The sequence below is a fragment of the Schistocerca piceifrons genome, chromosome 5, assembly GCF_021461385.2.
Source record: "Schistocerca piceifrons isolate TAMUIC-IGC-003096 chromosome 5, iqSchPice1.1, whole genome shotgun sequence".
Lineage (NCBI taxonomy): Eukaryota > Metazoa > Arthropoda > Insecta > Orthoptera > Acrididae > Schistocerca > Schistocerca piceifrons.
In genome coordinates, this window is record NC_060142.1 from 669,523,361 (window position 1) to 669,542,407 (window position 19,047).

Here is a 19,047-nt window from a genome sequence, read left to right on the forward strand (position 1 = left end):
GTCAACACCACTGGCACGTGTGTGCAATATTTCACTCTCATATGTTAGTCCCATCATGAGCGGAGCCAACAATGTCTGCTGTATCGACACTGCCTGGCAAGAAACCACCCGGTAGGTTAGGAGGAAACGAAATGAGAATATACTGGTTGAGAGGGTATGTGATGTCATTTCAGCGACTACAAAATCAAGTCAAATTTACAAGGAACTTGACACGATGAATGACGGCACCTCGACACTGTAGCGTGGGAGGTAACGGATTTGGACACAGGTTGTCCGTGGCTCATCGCTGTACCGTCAAATTGTAATCCCTGACAGAGTACTCGTTAAAGCCTGTACTATGGTAAGTGAGCGGGATTCACCTTATGAGAAAGGATTTTCCCATAAATATCGACCGCGTCTACCTGAATGGTGGCAAATCAGACTTACATCCACTCTGTAATAACAATGATCCGTCAAGTAAGTCCGAAATACAATCACACGTCAGGATGGATCAAAAGCAAACCAGAAGATGTTACCAATGTGACAATAATACGCTCGCCAGCCTAATTAAGCATTAACTGAGTTTCTTCCCTGTACGAGTTGGTATATATTCATGCAAAACGACAAGTTGTAATACTGCATAATATAGTAGAATTTTAGAACCAAAAAGTCTATTGAACTGATAGTTTCACGTTCTGTACTGACATGGAAAATCATGAATACATAACACTACACTATAATGTTTACTACAAAACTTTATACTTTCTATTAATCTGATTAAAATCAGGCATAGGTTACCCTAGAAATTGTACTTTCATGCCACACACACAAAATGTCAATTTTGATAAAGATAAAACACTGATAAATTTTGACTTTTATATTGACTTTAACTTTTGCTGGGCAAACCAATTTAGAACACATCAGAATTCAAATGAATAAAGGGGGGACCCTGAAACTGTTATGATCGCTGTATTTAAAAAAATGGTTACTGAATTTATTATTCATTCAAGATTTCCAGTATATAAGTTACTACTCTTTTCATCTTATTTAATGCTCATTTAAATGCCCTTAAATCTGTCTCGAAATAATAAACTTCATTACTATATCAATACTAAAGTTATCTTTCGACTTCGTTAGACCTCCGCTATTCATTTACTGGTTCATTAACAAAACAGTTCTTTAAACACCATTCTAATATAGCTAGTTCTGCAAATAATTATTATTAACACAATTTTTAATTTTCATTTTGGGACACTCGGATTGCACAACGTTTGGAAAGGACCCCGTCTAGGTTAGTTGTCAGGATAATTAAATGATGGAAAAATTCTGGTAAAATTTAGGTTATTATTGCACCAAACAAACACAGTTCACTCTCTGATCCATACGAATACAGTACTAAAAGTTTCAGTCTGCTAGTATCGATCCGGCGGTTGGCGGGCGTTAAGATGGCGAGGCACAGAGCAGACATACAACCACAGCTATGGCTCTTGACGTATCGGCACTTTAATTCTTCATGGCGTCGCAACACTTTTCCATTTAGTGCCTATGGAATTTTGACATGCTGTGTGGGCGTTGGACGGCATACCCGAGGCTCAGTGAAGCTATGTCTTCCAGAAGAGCCTCCTCGCTCCAGAAGGTGTTGCTCAGACCAGTGCCAAACTCCAACTACTAACTGTGCCCGTTGTGCCATGTAGTGCCCGCGCATTTTCCCGCGCTCGCCTGCCATCCACCTTTTACCGCTCCCTGACAGACCGGGTATTCACCCGCGGTTTTGCAATCTACATATCCTAACACATTGCCTACGTATGAACCAGACACACAGTTACAATTTTAAATATCTTACAACAGTTTTAACATTTGTTACATTTCAATTCTACTACAAATAAACATTAATATCCACATTGAAACTTATTTACAGTTTTCTTAACGTAATGGCATGAAACAAAAAGAAATGAAATCAGAACATCAATTACACAAGTTTATCGTAAAATCAGATGAAAAGAATTACTTATATGTACAATAGTACAGAGTCGTTGTTGTTACAAGATACCCCTCAATCACTACCACTCGTCCCCTGACGTCATACCCGATGGCTCCACACACCGTGATGCCCGCAGTAACACCGCTATGCCTGTCTGTAACATCGAAAGAATGGGAACTCTCCCCAGGTCTGTGCAATGCTGACGCAGGTCGCCTGGGGTAGTGCAGAACCACGATTCTTCGCTGAACGCAATGCAGCCGTTTGTGTCGTGGTATTAAAGGGAGTCTACGCATGGGCATTAATTCCATAATCCGGCTGCTGCTACCCTTCGATCACTGGCGCAGGATGACAGACGATGTGTCTAGGAGTCCACTATATATCTCGGATTTTAGGTGCAGATGGGAAGGGGCTACGATGTGCTTGCTGCTCAATACAAGATCCTCCCTTGTAGTGGTCATACATGGTCGACTGGAACTTTGACGTTGTGTATGCCTGACCTCATGTTCCCCTGCAGTTCAACATAGCCTCACTGTCGTATCCGAATGCCCCACAACTCTGGATATTGCACGATTCGACCAGCTGTCCAAATAGTGGCCCTCAATGCCGCCCCTTTCAAACTCTGTCATGTGCTGATAACGCTGTCACACATGAGTATGAGGCACCTACGTGTCCTTCACCATGATCATTCATCATCTGACGCTTTTCACTCCCCTTATGTATCCAAACAGGCGAGGTAACAACGGTAATGCTCCACGGTGGCTCTCTAGCTGTCACAGAGAATTCTAGTTCTAGGTATTCACATACCCAGTGATAGTGTGTACGTTTACGAAGTTATGTTGATACCTGACCATGTCTTCTCGGTGTGTTGCTTCCTTGTGAGGCAGTGTCTATATATTTTCTATTTTTGTTCTTATTTCTACACTCCTGGAAATGGAAAAAAGAACACATTGACACCGGTGTGTCAGACCCACCATACTTGCTCCGGACACTGCGAGAGGGCTGTACAAGCAATGATCACACGCACGGCACAGCGGACACACCAGGAACCGCGGTGTTGGCCGTCGAATGGCGCTAGCTGCGCAGCATTTGTGCACCGCCGCCGTCAGTGTCAGCCAGTTTTCCGTGGCATACGGAGCTCCATCGCAGTCTTTAACACTGGTAGCATGCCGCGACAGCGTGGACGTGAACCGTATGTGCAGTTGACGGACTTTGAGCGAGGGCGTATAGTGGGCATGCGGGAGGCCGGGTGGACGTACCGCCGAATTGCTCAACACGTGGGGCGTGAGGTCTCCACAGTACATCGATGTTGTCGCCAGTGGTCGGCGGAAGGTGCACGTGCCCGTCGACCTGGGACCGGACCGCAGCGACGCACGGATGCACGCCAAGACCGTAGGATCCTACGCAGTGCCGTAGGGGACCGCACCGCCACTTCCCAGCAAATTAGGGACACTGTTGCTCCTGGGGTATCGGCGAGGACCATTCGCAACCGTCTCCATGAAGCTGGGCTACGGTCCCGCACACCGTTAGGCCGTCTTCCGCTCACGCCCCAACATCGTGCAGCCCGCCTCCAGTGGTGTCGCGACAGGCGTGAATGGAGGGACGAATGGAGACGTGTCGTCTTCAGCGATGAGAGTCGCTTCTGCCTTGGTGCCAATGATGGTCGTATGCGTGTTTGGCGCCGTGCAGGTGAGCGCCACAATCAGGACTGCATACGACCGAGGCACACAGGGCCAACACCCGGCATCATGGTGTGGGGAGCGATCTCCTACACTGGCCGTACACCACTGGTGATCGTCGAGGGGGCACTGAATAGTGCACGGTACATCCAAACCGTCATCGAACCCATCGTTCTACCATTCCTAGACCGGCAGGGGAACTTGCTGTTCCAACAGGACAATGCACGTCCGCATGTATCCCGTGCCATCCAACGTGCTCTAGAAGGTGTAAGTCAACTACCCTGGCCAGCAAGATCTCCGGATCTTGTCCCCAATTGAGCATGTTTGGGACTGGATGAAGCGTCGTCTCACGCGGTCTGCACGTCCAGCACGAACGCTGGTCCAACTGAGGCGCCAGGTGGAAATGGCATGGCAAGCCGTTCCACAGGACTACATCCAGCATCTCTACGATCGTCTCCATGGGAGAATAGCAGCCTGCAATGCTGCGAAAGGTGGATATACACTGTACTAGTGCCGACATTGTGCATGCTCTGTTGCCTGTGTCTATGTGCCTGTGGTTCTGTCAGTGTGATCATGTGATGTATCTGACCCCAGGAATGTGTCAATAAAGTTTCCCCTTCCTGGGACAATGAATTCACGGTGTTCTTATTTCAATTTCCAGGGGTGTATATACGAAGGTTGGAACTTTCATAGTGGCAACTATTTATTTACAGCTCGTACAAAATAGGTACGTGCTTCAAAGTTTTACTGACCTTCAAAGTAGTCACCAGCATTGTGTATAACCCGTTGCCAGCGATATGGAAGTCTTACGATACTCTTAGCAATGCCAGTTGTGTTGACAGTTCGAGCGGCGCACCCTATTTCCCGAGGAATTTGTAGCAGTTCTGAAGCGAATGCTGTGAAGTGTTTCCTTCAGTTTCTGCTTCGTGATGACTGGGTGTTGTGTGCTGTCCTTAGGTTAGTTTTTAAGTAGTTCTAAGTTCTAAGGGACTGATGACCATCGATGTTAAGTCCCATAGTGCTCAGAGCCATTTGAATCATTTTTTGTTTCCTTCAGTTTAGAAATCGATTGAATTCACGAGGGCTAAATTAAGGGGGAATGCAGTTGGTGGTATAGCACTTAGCAGGACCATCAGTCAAACAAATCAGTAACAGCTTGCACTGTACGTGCTTGAGCATTGTCCTGCAAAATGATGGTCACATCCTGCAGAAAGTGTCATTACTTCTGTCTCTATGCTGTTCATTTTTGGAACGCAACCTAAGACCAGCTCAGAGACAAAAGTGATGACACTTTCTGCAGGATCTGACTATCATTTTGCTTTCAGATATCTAGTCTGTCTTGTGAAATAACACTCATAGCAAAAACATCCAAGTCGTCATGGAACATTGGCTATATCTCACGAAAATGAAGAACTATAATAAAATAAAGACTAAAATACATAAAAGCGCGAAACCATCTCGTATATAATGAGTGCATGCGGGAAAATATGTTAACTTACGATCTTGGCACAGGATGACACCGCCCTGCCCCCTCCCCCCTCCCCCAGCCAGTCACAGCCAGCCTCAACGTTGGAAGTTTCTTCCCGAGAAACCTTGAAGTTGACGACTTGTCTCGTTCCGTCAAATCCCATTCTGCTCCATGGACGGCCTGTGTGAATGCGGCCGTTTGAAAAACACTGTGAAATGGTTTGGGGCCCCGTTCCGTTAAGTTAAATCGACCGTCTGAAGTAACTTCAACCAAATTTTGTAAGTACATGACTCATTACTTTTATTTCATGTACACATTGTGTTCAAAGTATCCAGACCTCTATTAGTGGACATTAATATGGATCGCGTCAACCCTACAGCTTTGTAACGTCTTGAACTCTGTAAGGTATGCTTTCAGTGAGGTGTCTGAACATTTGTGGCAGGATCGCAGCCCATTATTCTTCAAGAGCTGAACGCTGTTAAGGTAATGATGTTGGACACCCAAGTCTGGAGTGAAGTCGACATCTCTCATCCCAAAGGGGGTCGATTTCATGAATGTTGCAGCACTTTCTCCACTCCCGAAGTTTTCTCAACCTCAACCTACGATAACCTACTTTCCCCACACCCTCCACTAAAAGTTTCTGCTCTTTCCGTCCTATCACCTCCTCACAATTCACGTTTCCTCGCCCTCATTGTGCCCCGCCCTGTGTCCCCCACCTTTTCCGCTTTCTGCTCTTCTCCTCCTCCACTCCCCAGTTCCCCACCCCTTCCCCACAGCCTCCTGACAGCCCTATCCTGCCACATTCCAGATCCTGCCAGCTCCGCCAGACAGTGCTCCTCTCTCACCCACCTATACCCTGCTATCCTTCCCCCCTCCCTCCCCCATTCCAGACTGCTGTGTTCATTCAAAAAAACGAATCACAACCTCATTAACAGAACCTTGTATGAGAAGCTGTTTAAGCTTTTGTGTTTTGTAATACCATCCCTGTGATTTGTCACTCTCCTTGTGATCTGTATATCTTTCTATTCAAACTGATAGATTGCCAAAGCTACACTACTGGTCATTAAAATTCCTGCACCAAGAAGAAATGCAGATGATAAACGGGTATTCATTGGACAAATATATTATACTAGAACTGGCATGTGATTACATTTTCACGCAATTTGGGTGCATACATCCTGAGAAATCAGTACCCAGAACAACCTCCTCTAGCCGTAGTAACGGCATTGAGTCAAACAGAGCTTGGATGGCGTGTTCAGGCACAGCTGCCCATGCAGCTACAACACAATACCACAGTTCATCAAGAGTAGTGACTGGCGTATTGTGACGAGCCAGTTGCTCGGCCACCATTGACAAGACGGTTTCAGTTGGTGAGAGATCTGGAGAATGTACTGGCCAGGGCAGAAGTCAAACATTTTCTTTATCCAGAAAGGCCCGTACAGGACCTGCAACATGTGGTCGTGCATAATCCTGCTGAAATGTAGGCTTTCGCAGGGATCGAATGAAGATTAGAGCCACGGGTCGTAAATCATCTGAAATGTAACGTCCACTGTTCAAAGTGCCATCAATGCGAACAAGAGGTGACCGAGACGCGTAACCAATGGCACCCCATACCATCACGCCGGGTGATACGCCAGTATGGCGATGATGAATACACGCTTCCAATGTGCGTTCACCGCGATGTCACCAAACACGGATGCGACCATCATGATGCTGTAAACAGAACCTGGATTCATCCGAAAAAATGACATTTTGCCATTCGTGCACCCAGGTTCGTCGGAAACGTGATGGTACGCATTTCCCCTCCTTACACGAGGCGTCCCAACAACGTTTCACCAGGCAACGCCGGTCAACTGCTGTTTGTGTATGAGAAATCGGTTGGAAACTTTCCTCATGTCAGAACTTTGTAGGTGTCGCCACCGGCGCCAACCTTGTGTGATTGCTCTGAAAAGCTATTCATTTGCGTATCACAGCATCTTCTTTCTGTCGGTTAAATTTCGCGTCTGTAGCACGTCATCTTCGTAGTGTAGCAATTTTAATGTCCAGTAGTGAACACGAAGGATATGGAATATTCTGTCTGTCTGCCACGCAGGCTCGGCAGGTATGTTAGGTATAGATCGTACGAAAATCCCTGAGATATATCGCTCATTTTATCGTCGAGTATAAAGCGTTCATTGTCATTTGCCGATAGTGCCAATTTGCTGTGCTGTATAGTGGAAACTGAATGTAGATTAGATAGATTTATATACTGAAAAGTCGATTTATCGTCATCATTTAATACACATTCCCGGTTATAATTTCTTAGCTAATGAATGTTCACACATTTCGCTCTACGCATTACGCGTTGCTTTTCAGTTTACAGAGCTTATATCTGTGCTTCTGTGCCATGAATGCTGTAATACCGTACCTGATAATTCGTCTTTCATTAAACCCACTTTCATGTTATGGACGAATGGGATGTTGCAAATATTATTATCGATGAAACCCGAAATGTCAAACCACCTATGGACATCATTTTAACAACATCACAAATATTTTAGGAAAATACATGATATATTAAGCTGTCTGTGCAACAGTTTTTGGCGCCTTTCTCTCATAGTTCTTCAACATTTAGTCGTAACGGAAATCGGGAAGAAGAGACTTAGAAATATCTAAAACAGCTATTCTTACAGCTATGGGTTTGTCAAAAACAACAGTAATTCTACTTAATTCTGTAACGACAGAATCAAAATTTTCCTTAAACACGACACTCCACATAAATCATACAATTTCTTTTCGGGCTTCTTTGTTCCAGTTATTTTATAACGTAGTTTGTGTTCTTCTGGTACAGCTAAGCGATCACAGTGCGCTTTATGTATGCTGCATTTACGTCACAGAGGGTACTCTGGTTGCACAAAATAGTGCAGTAAGTATTTTATGCAATTCTGGTCATGCGTCTGCCAAGTCGTAATTAAACACGGGAACTGTTCTGTTGTTCGAAACTCATCACATTCCACCGCAAATAGTGACTGATGCGATGCAGTTGGCAGCTATTGTGACCGTAACAACAGCGCGTCGTCCCCGGCGCCTACACTGTCTTTCTCTGCGGCGTGTAGATGTGCCGTTCGTCTCAACTGGTCTTTTTCTCTTTCCTTTTACAGAATTCAGGAAATCAAAGAGTTGCTTTTGAAGAGCTGTTGTACAGTACTGTGTATAAATGAACATGGCCTTAAGCTCCAATGTCCATTTTAAGCTATTAATTTATCCTAGAATCGGAACAACCGAATCTGTGAGCGTTTAGTACACAGTGCACATCGCACCATTTCTCTCAGATTTTCTCCAGTATCTATCAGCATATCATGACTCTTCTTTTACCATTCTACTTCTGTATCATCGAGCATACTGTACTCGCATCGGGGAGGACGACGGTTCGAACCCGCGTCCGGTCGTCCTGATCCAGGTTTCCCGTGATTTCCCTAAATCGCTTCAGGCATATGCTGGGATGGTTCCTTTGAAAGGGCACGGCCGACTTCTTTCCCCATCCGATTATACCGATAACCTCACTGTTTGGTCCTCTCCCCAAAATCAACCAAGCAACCAAGCATCTGTATCATCGATTTGACGGGATTTACTGTGCACCACTAAGAAATATTTTTGGCGCTTTTTAGTGCTTTTTCTGCTACAATCGTTAACCGTATTTGTGTGCAACAAACATCAGAAAAATTCTGTGAGATATACCGTGATGATATTCATAATTTATTAATCAAATTATTGAAACTTCCTGGCAGATTAAAACTGTGTGCCCCACCGAGAATCGAACTCGGGGCTTTGCCTTTAGCGGGCAAGTGCTCTACCATCTGAGCTACCGAAGCACGACTCACGGCCGGTACTCACAGCTCTACTTCTGCCAGTACCTCGTCTCCTACCTTCCAAACTTTACAGAAGCTCTCCTGCGGACCTTGCAGAACTAGCACTCCTGAAAGAAAGGATATTGCGGAGACATGGCTTAGCCACAGCCTGGGCGATGTTTCCAGAATGAGATTTTCACTCTGCAGCGGAGTGTGCGCTGATATGAAACTTCCTGGCAGATTAAAACTGTGTGCCCAACCGAGGCTCGAACTCGGTACCTTTGCCTTTCGCGGGCAAGTGATCTACCATCTGAGCTACCGAAGCACGACTCGCGGCCGGTACTCACAGCTTTACTTCTGCCAGTACCTCGTCTCCTACCTTCCAAATTTTACAGAAGCTCTCCTGCGAACCTTGCAGAACTAGCACTCCTGAAAGAAAGGATATTGCGGAGACATGGCTTAGCCACAGCCTGGGCGATGTTTCCAGAATGAGATTTTCACTCTGCAGCGGAGTGTGCGCTGATATGAAACTTCCTGGCAGATTAAAACTGTGTGCCCGACCGAGGCCCGAACTCGGGACCCTTGCCTTTCGCCGGCAAGTGCTCTACCATCTGAGGTACCCAAGCACGACTCACGGCCCTCCTCACAACTTTACTTCCGCCAGTACCTCGTCTCCTACTTTCCAAACTTCACAGAAGCTCTCCTTCGAACCTTGCAGAACTAACACTCCTGGAAGAAAGGATATTGCGGTGACATGGCTTGGCCACAGCTTGGGGGATGTTTCGCAGGAGAGCTTCTGTGAAGTTTGGAAAGTAGGATACGAGGTACTGCCGGCAATAATGCTGTGAGAAGGGGGCGTGAGTCGTGCTTCGGTAGCTCAGTTGGTAGAGCACTTGCCCGCGTAAGGCAAAGGTCCGGAGTTCGAGTCGCGGTCCGGCACACAGTTTTAATCTGCCAGGAAATTTCATGTCAGGGCACACTCCGCTGCAGAGTGAACATCTCATTCTGGAAACATCAACCACGTTGTGGCTAAGCCATGTCTCCGCAATATACTTTGTTTGAGGAGTGCTACTCTTGCAAGGTTCGCGGGAGAGGTTCTGTAAAGTTTGGAGGGTAGGAGACGAGGTACTGGCAGAAATAAAGCTGTGAGGCCGGGGCGTGAGTCGTGCTTGGGTAGCTCAGTTGGTAGAGCACTTGCCCGCGAAAGGCAAAGGTCCCGAGTTCGAGTTTCGGTCCGTCACACAGTTTTAATCTGCCAGGAAGTTTCAACGTCACAAATATTTGAGGAAAATACATAATATATTGAGCTGTCCATGTGTGTGTAACAGTTTTAGCGTCTTTGCCTCACAGTTCTTCAACATTTATCCGTAATGGATATCACCAAGAAGAAACTGAGAAATATCTGAAATAGCCATTCCTACGACTATCGATTTGTCAAAAACACTATTAATTCTACTTAATTCAATAGCAACAAAATCAAAATGTTCCTTAAACGCGACACTACACATACATTATACACTTTGTTTTCGTGTTTCTTTGATTCAGTTATTTTATGAAGTATTTTGTATTCTTCAAGAACGGCAAACGATTCTCAGTACGCTTTATGTATGCTGCATTCACGCCACAGACGGTATTCCAGTTGCACAAAATACAGTTCAGTAAACATTCCCTCAACATAATGTGCATTGTCACACTGACGGAAACGCTCATCGGTTCCGAACTATTTCTGTATTCTACGCGGCACGGTGCTGTAGAATGCGCTCACATTCCTCTGTATTTCGCGTTTCCTTAAACGCAATAACCACGAAAAACTCCTCCATAACGTAACACCACCTCCTCTGCGATTCATCGTTGGCACTACACCTGATTCCAGGTAACGGTGACCAGACATTCGCCACACCCAAACCCTCCCATCGGACTCGCACAGGGTACAGCTGGTTCATTACTGCAGGTTCAGTCGTCTGCAGCCATCCGCTGTCCAGTGGCGTCTTTCTGTGGAGCACCTCAAGTATCACTTAGCATAGATTACGGAAATGTGTGGCTCATGAGAAGCTGCTCGATCACTGTACCCCATTCATCTACATCTACATCTACATTTATACTCCGCAAGCCACCCAGCGGTGTGTGGCGGAGGGCACTTTACGTGCCACTGTCGTTACCTCCCCTTCCTATTCCAGTGGCGTATGGTTCGCGGGAAGAACGACTGCCGGAAAGCCTCCGTGCGCGCTCGAATCTCTTTAATTTTACATTCGTGATCTCCTCGGGAGGCATAAGTAGGAGGAAGCAATATATTCGATACCTCATCCAGAAACGCACACTCTCGAAACCTGGACAGCAAGCTACACCGCGATGCAGAGCGCCTCTGTTGCAGAGTCTGCCACTTGAGTTTGCTGAACATCTCCGTAACGCTATCACGCTTACCAAATAACCCTGTGACGAAACGCGCCGCTCTTCTTTGGATCTTCTCTATCTCCTCCGTCAACCCGACCTGGTACGGATCCCACACTGATGAGCAATACTCAAGTATAGGTCGAACGAGTGTTTTGTAAGCCACCTCCTTTGTTGATGGACTACATTTTCTAAGGACTCTCCCAATGAATCTCAACCTGGCACCCGCCTTACCAACAATTAATTTTATATGATCATTCCACTTCAAATCGTTCCGCACACGTACTCCTAGATATTTTACAGAAGTAACTGCTGCCAGTGTTTGTTCCGCTATCATATAATCATACAATAAAGGATCCTTCTTTCTATGTATTCGCAATAGATTACATTTGTATATGTTAATGGTCAGTTTCCACTCCCTGCACCAAGTGCCTATCTGCTGCAGATCTTCCTGCTGCATTTCGCTGCAATTTTCTAATGCTGCAACTTCTCTGTATACTACAGAATCATCCGCGAAAAGCCGCATGGAACTTCCGACACTATCTACTAGGTCATTTATATATATATTGTGAAAAGCAATGGTTCCATAACACTCCTCCGTGGTACGCCAGAGGTTAGTTTAACGTCTGTAGACGTCTCGCCATTGAGAATAACATGCTTTTTAAGTTCCTACGCTCAGTCTACATCTACATCCGTACTCCGCAAGCCAGCTGACGGTGTGTGGCGGAGGGTACCCTGAGTACCTCTATCGGTTCTCCCTTCTACTCCAGTCTCGTATTGTTCGTGGAAAGAAAGATTGTCGGTATGCCTCTGTGTGGGCTCTAATCTCTCTGATTTTATCCTCATGGTCTCTTCGCGAGATGTACGTAAGAGGGAGCAATATATTGCTTGACTCCTCGGTGAAGGTATGTTCTCGAAACTTCAGCAAAAGCCCGTGCCGAGCTACCGACTACCTGGACTACGGGTCTCTCTTTGGAACATAGGGGTGATTGCTACCGCCGATTTCATGCGGTTTCTTACATTTACGCTCAGCAAAGATCGACATTCACTGTACATGAGGTCCGCCCGGTCTCGATTTAGCCGTAATTGTTTCTTCGCGTCACAGTCAGATCACCAACAGTCCACTTGGGCAGCTATAGAGCGCTCGCAATGTCCATGATGGATTCCTTACTCAGATGACATCCAAAGACCAGAGCACGTTCAAGGTCACTGAACTCCCCTGACCGACCCACTCTGCTGTCATTCCTTCTTTCATGACAACACAGCACTCCCGTCCTCCTTTTATACTGGAGTTCTGCCACTCGTCGCATCTAGTGGTCGATTCCGCATTTCGTAGAGGAGTTACAGGCAACTTTGATAAGATAGTGTATGTGATAAGTTATCTACGTCTCGACTGCTGCAGGAAGCAGTGTTCATCAGGCAGACGAAGGCTGCCTGCAATGGCAGCCGACACTTCTGTAGTTTTATCGGCAATGACGTGTTCACACGCCCATGACGATTTTGCTCAACTGGACTCCGGCCACGAAAGCTTACCGTGTTTCTACACTACTGGCCATTAAAATTGCTACTCCAGGAAGAAATGCAGATCATAAACGGTTATTCATTGGACAAATGTATTACACTAGAACTGACATATGATTACATTTTCACGCAATTTGGTTGCATAGATCCTGAGAAATCAGTACCCAGAACAACCACCTCTGGCCTTAATACCGGCCTTGATACGCCTGGGCACTGAGTCAAACACAGCTTGGATGGCGTGTACAGGTACAGCTGCCCATGCAGCTTCAACACGATACCACAGTTCATCAAGATAGTGACTGGCGTATTGTGACGAGCCAGTTGCTCGGCCACCATTGACCAGTCGTTTTCAATTGGTGAGAGATCTGGAGAATGTGCTGGCCAGGGCAGCAGTAGAATATTTTCTACGTCCAGAAAGGCCAGTACAGGATCTGCAACATGCGGTAGTGCATTATCCTGCTGAAATGTAGGGTTTCGCAGGGATCTGATGAAGGGTAGAGCCACGGGTCGTAAGAGATCTGAAATGTAACGTCCACTGTTCAAAATGACGTCAATGCAAACAAGAGGTGACAGAGACGTGTAACCAGTGGCACCCCATACCATCACGCCTTGTGATACGCCAGTATAGCGATGACGATTACACGCTTCCAATGTGCGTTCACCGCGATGTCGCTAAACACGGATGCGACCATCATGATGCTGTAAACAGAACCTGGATTCATCCGACAAAATGACGTTTTGCCATTCGTGCACCCAGGTTCGTCGTTGAGTACACCGTCGCAGGCGCTCCAGTCTGTGATGCAGCGTCAAAGGTAACCGCAGCCATGGTCTCCGAGCTGATTGTCCGTGCTGCTGCAAACGTCGTCGAACTGTTCGTGCAGATGGTTGTTGTTCACCAGGCAACGCCGGTCAACTGCTGCTTGTGTATGAGAAATCGGTTGGAAACTTTCCTCATGTCAGCACGTTGTAGGTGTCGCCACCGGCGCCAACCTTGTGTAAATGCTCTGAAAAGCTAATCATTTGCATATCACAGCATTTTCTTCCTGTCGGTTAAATTTCACGTCTGTAGCACCTCGTCTTCGTGGTGTAGCAATTTTAATGGCCATTAGTGTACTTACGTACTTACGTTCCGTCGGTGAAGCTGTCATTGGAGACAGAGTACATGGTCGGTTTGGGTAAGGATTGGAAAGGGATATCTTCCGTGTCCTTTCAAAGCTGCCATCATGGCATGCACCTTAAGTGATTAGAAAAATCACAGAACCCTACATCTGGATGGTGGGATTGAGATTCGAACCGCCTTCAAACCGAATACGAGCTAAGTGTCTTAACATTTTGCTCCCTCGCTAGGTGAGGCGGCAGAAGCACTTTTGTCGGTGAAAGAAGATTGCGGGAGGTGGCCCTTTCAATTCAGAATAAGCTTTGAATATTCCTCCAGTGCCGGCTGTGTTGGCCGTGCGGTTCTAGGCGCTGTAGTCCGGAACAGCGGGACTGCTACGGTCGCAGGTTCGAATCCTGCCTCGGGCATGGATGCGTGTGATGTCCTTAGGTTAGTTAGGTTTAAGTAGTTCTAAGTTCTAGGGGACTGATGACCTAAGATGTTAAGTCCCATAGTGCTCAGAGCCATTTGAACCATTTTATTCCTCCAGTAGCACTGTTGTAGCCAGACTACTTTTTAGGAACTTGCTGAATTGGTTGTTAAATTCCTTAGAGATTACGTTTTTTAAACTAATAGCTTTGTCTACCAGAGTAAGTCTGTTGGTTCTGTGCTTAGTAAATTAGAAGGCGCGACCTATACTGCCACTGTGAGGAAATAATCATACAATATTGTGACCAATGGTTACAATGTGTCAATGTTTCGGCCACAGCTATTATTTGAGGACTCTCTTTCATTTAATTCACTGTTTTAATTTTTTTTCTCTTTTCAATAGTATGAGTAGCATTCAAGTTACAACACCTATGATTTTTTTTTTTTTACTCAGGACTGGAAACGTAGAAATATAAGGCCTGTTTTAATATACGCGTGCACTCATCTACATCTACACCCATACTCCGCAAGCCACCTGACGGTGTGTGGCGGAGGGTACCCTGAGTACCTCTATCGGTTTTCCCTTCTATTCCATTCAGTCCCGAAACATTGTGAATGTGTGACAGACAGCAGGCTTGTGCAGCACAGAGGACACTAGCAGCAGCAAAACCAACAGCAATGGCGATAGTGAGGTCTGTCTGTGATACTCAAAATGGCGATGTTTTCATTACAAGAACAACGCGTAACCATTCGTCTTCTTCATTTGTATGGCGTGACACCGACTGAAATTCATCGACAGTTGAGTGAGACAAAGTGGGGACGATGTCACGGACGTGTGTAATGTGCGTTTGTGTGCCAACAGACCAAGACAACCTAGGTCTTGCACCAGCCAGTCTGTCGACTCGAGCTACTGGAGGAAGTTGCTTCGGAGGATCGCCGAACCAGTGCGGAACACATCGCCTCCAGAGTTGGCATTTCCGTGAGATCTCCGCGCATAATCCTGCATGAAGACCTGAAAATGCGAAAAGTGTCTTCCAGGTGGGTGCCACGTGTGGTATCACCGCCAGACACCACACTTGCTAAGTGGTAGCCTTTAAATCGGCCGCGGTCCGCTAGTATACGTCGGACCCGCGTGTCGCCACTGTCAGTGATTGCAGACCGAGCGCCGCCACACGGCAGGTCTAGAGAGACGTCCTAGCACTCGCCCCAGTTGTACAGCCGACATTGCTAGGAAAGGTTCACTGACAAATACGCTCTCATTTGCCGAGACGATAGTTAGCATAGCCTTCAGCTACGTCATTTGCTACGACCTAGCAAGGCGCCATTACGTTTATATTGAGATTATTATTGATGTATCAACAAGAGCGATGTTCTCCAATTATGAATTAAAGTTAAGTATTACATCAACTACGTACTTTATGTGCTACTATTAATTCCCTTAACTGTTCCAGACCTCACGCCAGTCTGCGTGAGTTAAACGCGTGTATTTCGGCCTCCTCTAACAACACAGTGTTGGCTCTTCTGCCAACACTACACCACGTATGCTACGCGAATGGTATTTTGCCAGACAATGTTGAAGCGTGATGACGGCATGGATGGTACTTTCTTTTCCATTGTGACAATGGATGTCACACGGATTCCATATTTCAGTCCCGAAACGAAGTGGCATTCAGCTCACTGGAATCATACACACACTCTGCCACGGGAAAAATGTTGGTGACCCTGTTCTGTGACAGAGGTGGAATACGTCTTACTCATTACTTTGCAAAGGGCACTACCGTGATTGGTGTATTCTACTAAGAAATTTTGAAGATCAAGCTCCTTGCAGCACTGAGTGAAAAACGGCAGGAAAAAAACCGACATGTGCTCTTATACCCAAGAAAAACCCGCAGCTAGTGCTCCTTCACGACAGCAACCTTGAAGTGATTGCTCATGCTCCCTGTTCACCTGACCTGACTCCTACAGTGTTATAGGACCTCTATTGTTCCTGATCTATATTAACGACATAGGAGACAATCTGAGTAGCCGTCTTAGATTGTTTGCAGATGATGCTGTCATATACCGTCTTGTAAAGTCATCAGATGATCAAAACGCCTTGCAAAATGATTTAGATAAGATATCTGTATGGTGTGAAAAGTGGCAATTGACCCTGAATAAGAAAAAGTGTGAAGTTATTCACATGAGTACTAAAAGAAATCAGCTAAATTTCGATTACGCAATAAGTCACACAGATCTGAAGTCCATAAATTCAACTAAATACTTAAGAGATTACAATTACAAATAACCTAAATTGGAGCGATCATATAGATAATATTGTGGGTAGAGCAAACCAAAGACTGCGATTCATTGGCAGAACACTTAGAAGGTGCAAAAGGTCTACTAAAGAGATTGCTTACACCACGCTTGTCCGCCCTATTCTGGAGTATTGCTGTGCGGTGTGGGATCCGCATCAGGCGGGACTGACGGATGACATTGAAAAAGTACAAAGAAGGGCACCTCGTTTTGCATTATCGCGATATAGGGGAGATAGTGTCACAGACATGATACGTGAATTGGAGTGGCAATCATTAAAACAAAGGCGTTTTTCGTCGTGAAAATCACGTTTTCTCCTCACATTGCGTAAACATTCTGTTGGCACCCACCTACATAGGGAGAAATGATCATCACGATAAGAGAAATCAGGTCTCGCACAGAAAAATTTAAGTGCTCGTTTTTCCCGCGTGCCGTTCGAGAGTGGAACGGTAGAGAGACAAGTTGAAGGTGGTTCATTCAACCCTCTGCCACGCACTTTATTGTGAATAGCAGAGTAGTCACGTAGATGTAGATGTACAAATTTTCGGCCGTTTTCAACGATGAAAGACGTTCTCCGCAGTCGCACATTCACTAGTCGTGCGGCTATCACAACAGCGATTTTCCAGTGCCCAGACCAAACTCCTAAAGAAGCGTTCGCTGCAGCCAAGGAATCATGGCGTGGACGTTTTGAAAAATGCGTACGGTTGCAGGGAGATTACGTCGACGAGTGAGACAGGTTTCACAATTTTCATGTGACTGCGTTGTGAGAAGAAAAAAACCAGAGGTCTTATATCTTCAACGCACCACGTTCTGTAAATGTCTTTTGTTTTTTTCTTGAACTATATACACCATCCGCTCAAAAAATTCTGAGAGCTACTTTATTCCTGGCGCACAAACGCCGTCTGCGCGGTAACTACGGTGGCAGCTCGAACTAACTACTGTAAACAGCAGAGAGACGTTCGACCATAAAGTTGTGGGCATAAAGTGTTACGCAGCGGACCTGCGGCCGTAGTGTGTAAACACTGTTTGCCACAAGTCGTCAAAGCATTCTCCAGAACGTTTTGAGGAAGAGAAAATTGTGTGCAAAATTTGTCGCACACGTCCTGACTTCCCAACAAAAACAACGAATCGCTGACGCCTGCCGCGACATGATGGAAATGCGAAACGCGAATAATTCATTTCTGGAAAAAAATAACCGCGGGTGGCGCGATCTGATGTTGTCATTGCGAACCTGCCACCCAGCGACATTCACATGAAAAATTTACAGTTTGATGACATCATCGACACTCAAGTCCGTGTGACGCACAGTTGAACAACGTCAAAGAAGGATTTTTCTGACAGTTTCATGAACATTTTGTGCGTTTTATTCAGTGAAGCAGATTACGTAGAACAGCTACAGCATTAAAACCGTCATCTTCACTTTTCTCTATTTTTTAATAATCCACTCTCGAATTTTTTTTATTGTGTCATGCATTGGGTTCGGAGTCCTGTCAGCTTCAGCTGCCTTTAGTCGTTATAGCTATATTATGCTGCACATAATTTGTAAGATATGTGTGTAACATTCAATTGTTTGGTCACGTATTTCCTTCCCACGCTCAGATAGGCTGGAGCAGTACCAAATAAGATGCGTCAAGAATGTTGACTGTTCCTTTCTACAACACCAAAGCCCCGTATCCTTCTCTATTTCAACCATACGACGCTGGAACCAAACTACCCTGCAACCTATGTCTTATCCAACACCACTCCGCATTCAAGAAGAGATTACAGCTGCATCTGTTATCACAGTCATGGCTTCCCTCTAGGTATACCACCACTGTTTTCTGTTTTTCCCCAAAAGAGACCCAGTATCTCAGCCACACTGTGAACTATCCACATTTTTCTCATCGCTTTCTACTTCTCTGTTCTTCTTCCACCTGTTAATCGTGCTCTAATATTTCTCGTTCTTCCTCTACCCAGTGAACTTTTTCTTCATACTGATTGTTCCTGTATTGTTGTCATACATGGCATTACTTACATTCGACAAGAACATAAGGAGGAAACAATCCGAATAATTTACGGTAATGCCGTCGTGTGATGTCTTTATTGTTGTCGGCGACTACATCACCCGGTTGCATTCCCTAAGTTGTTTCGAAACTTTATGCGCTGTGAGAATCTCGAATTTCACAGTGAGGAAATTGCTTTCTACAATGTTAATATGACCGACGTTCCTTAAATGCCATATATTTTATATATACCGTGTTTCTGGAGGCGCATTAGGAACACATCCCAGGTAAACAATGCAGAACAAGTTCATCAGTAAATCCATGAACTCATACAGGGTGTTTCAAAAATGACCGGTATATTTGAAACGGCAATAAAAACTAAACGAGCAGCGATAGAAATACACCGTT

General features: G+C 45.6%; 1 protein-coding gene across 1 annotated transcript in view; it reads left to right on the forward strand.

Annotated features, from left to right (window-relative positions):
• Positions 1 to 19,047, forward strand: part of LOC124799190 (protein madd-4-like) — a 571,457-nt gene that overhangs the window by 172,416 nt on the left and 379,994 nt on the right. The gene's annotated exons all lie outside the window — the stretch shown is intronic.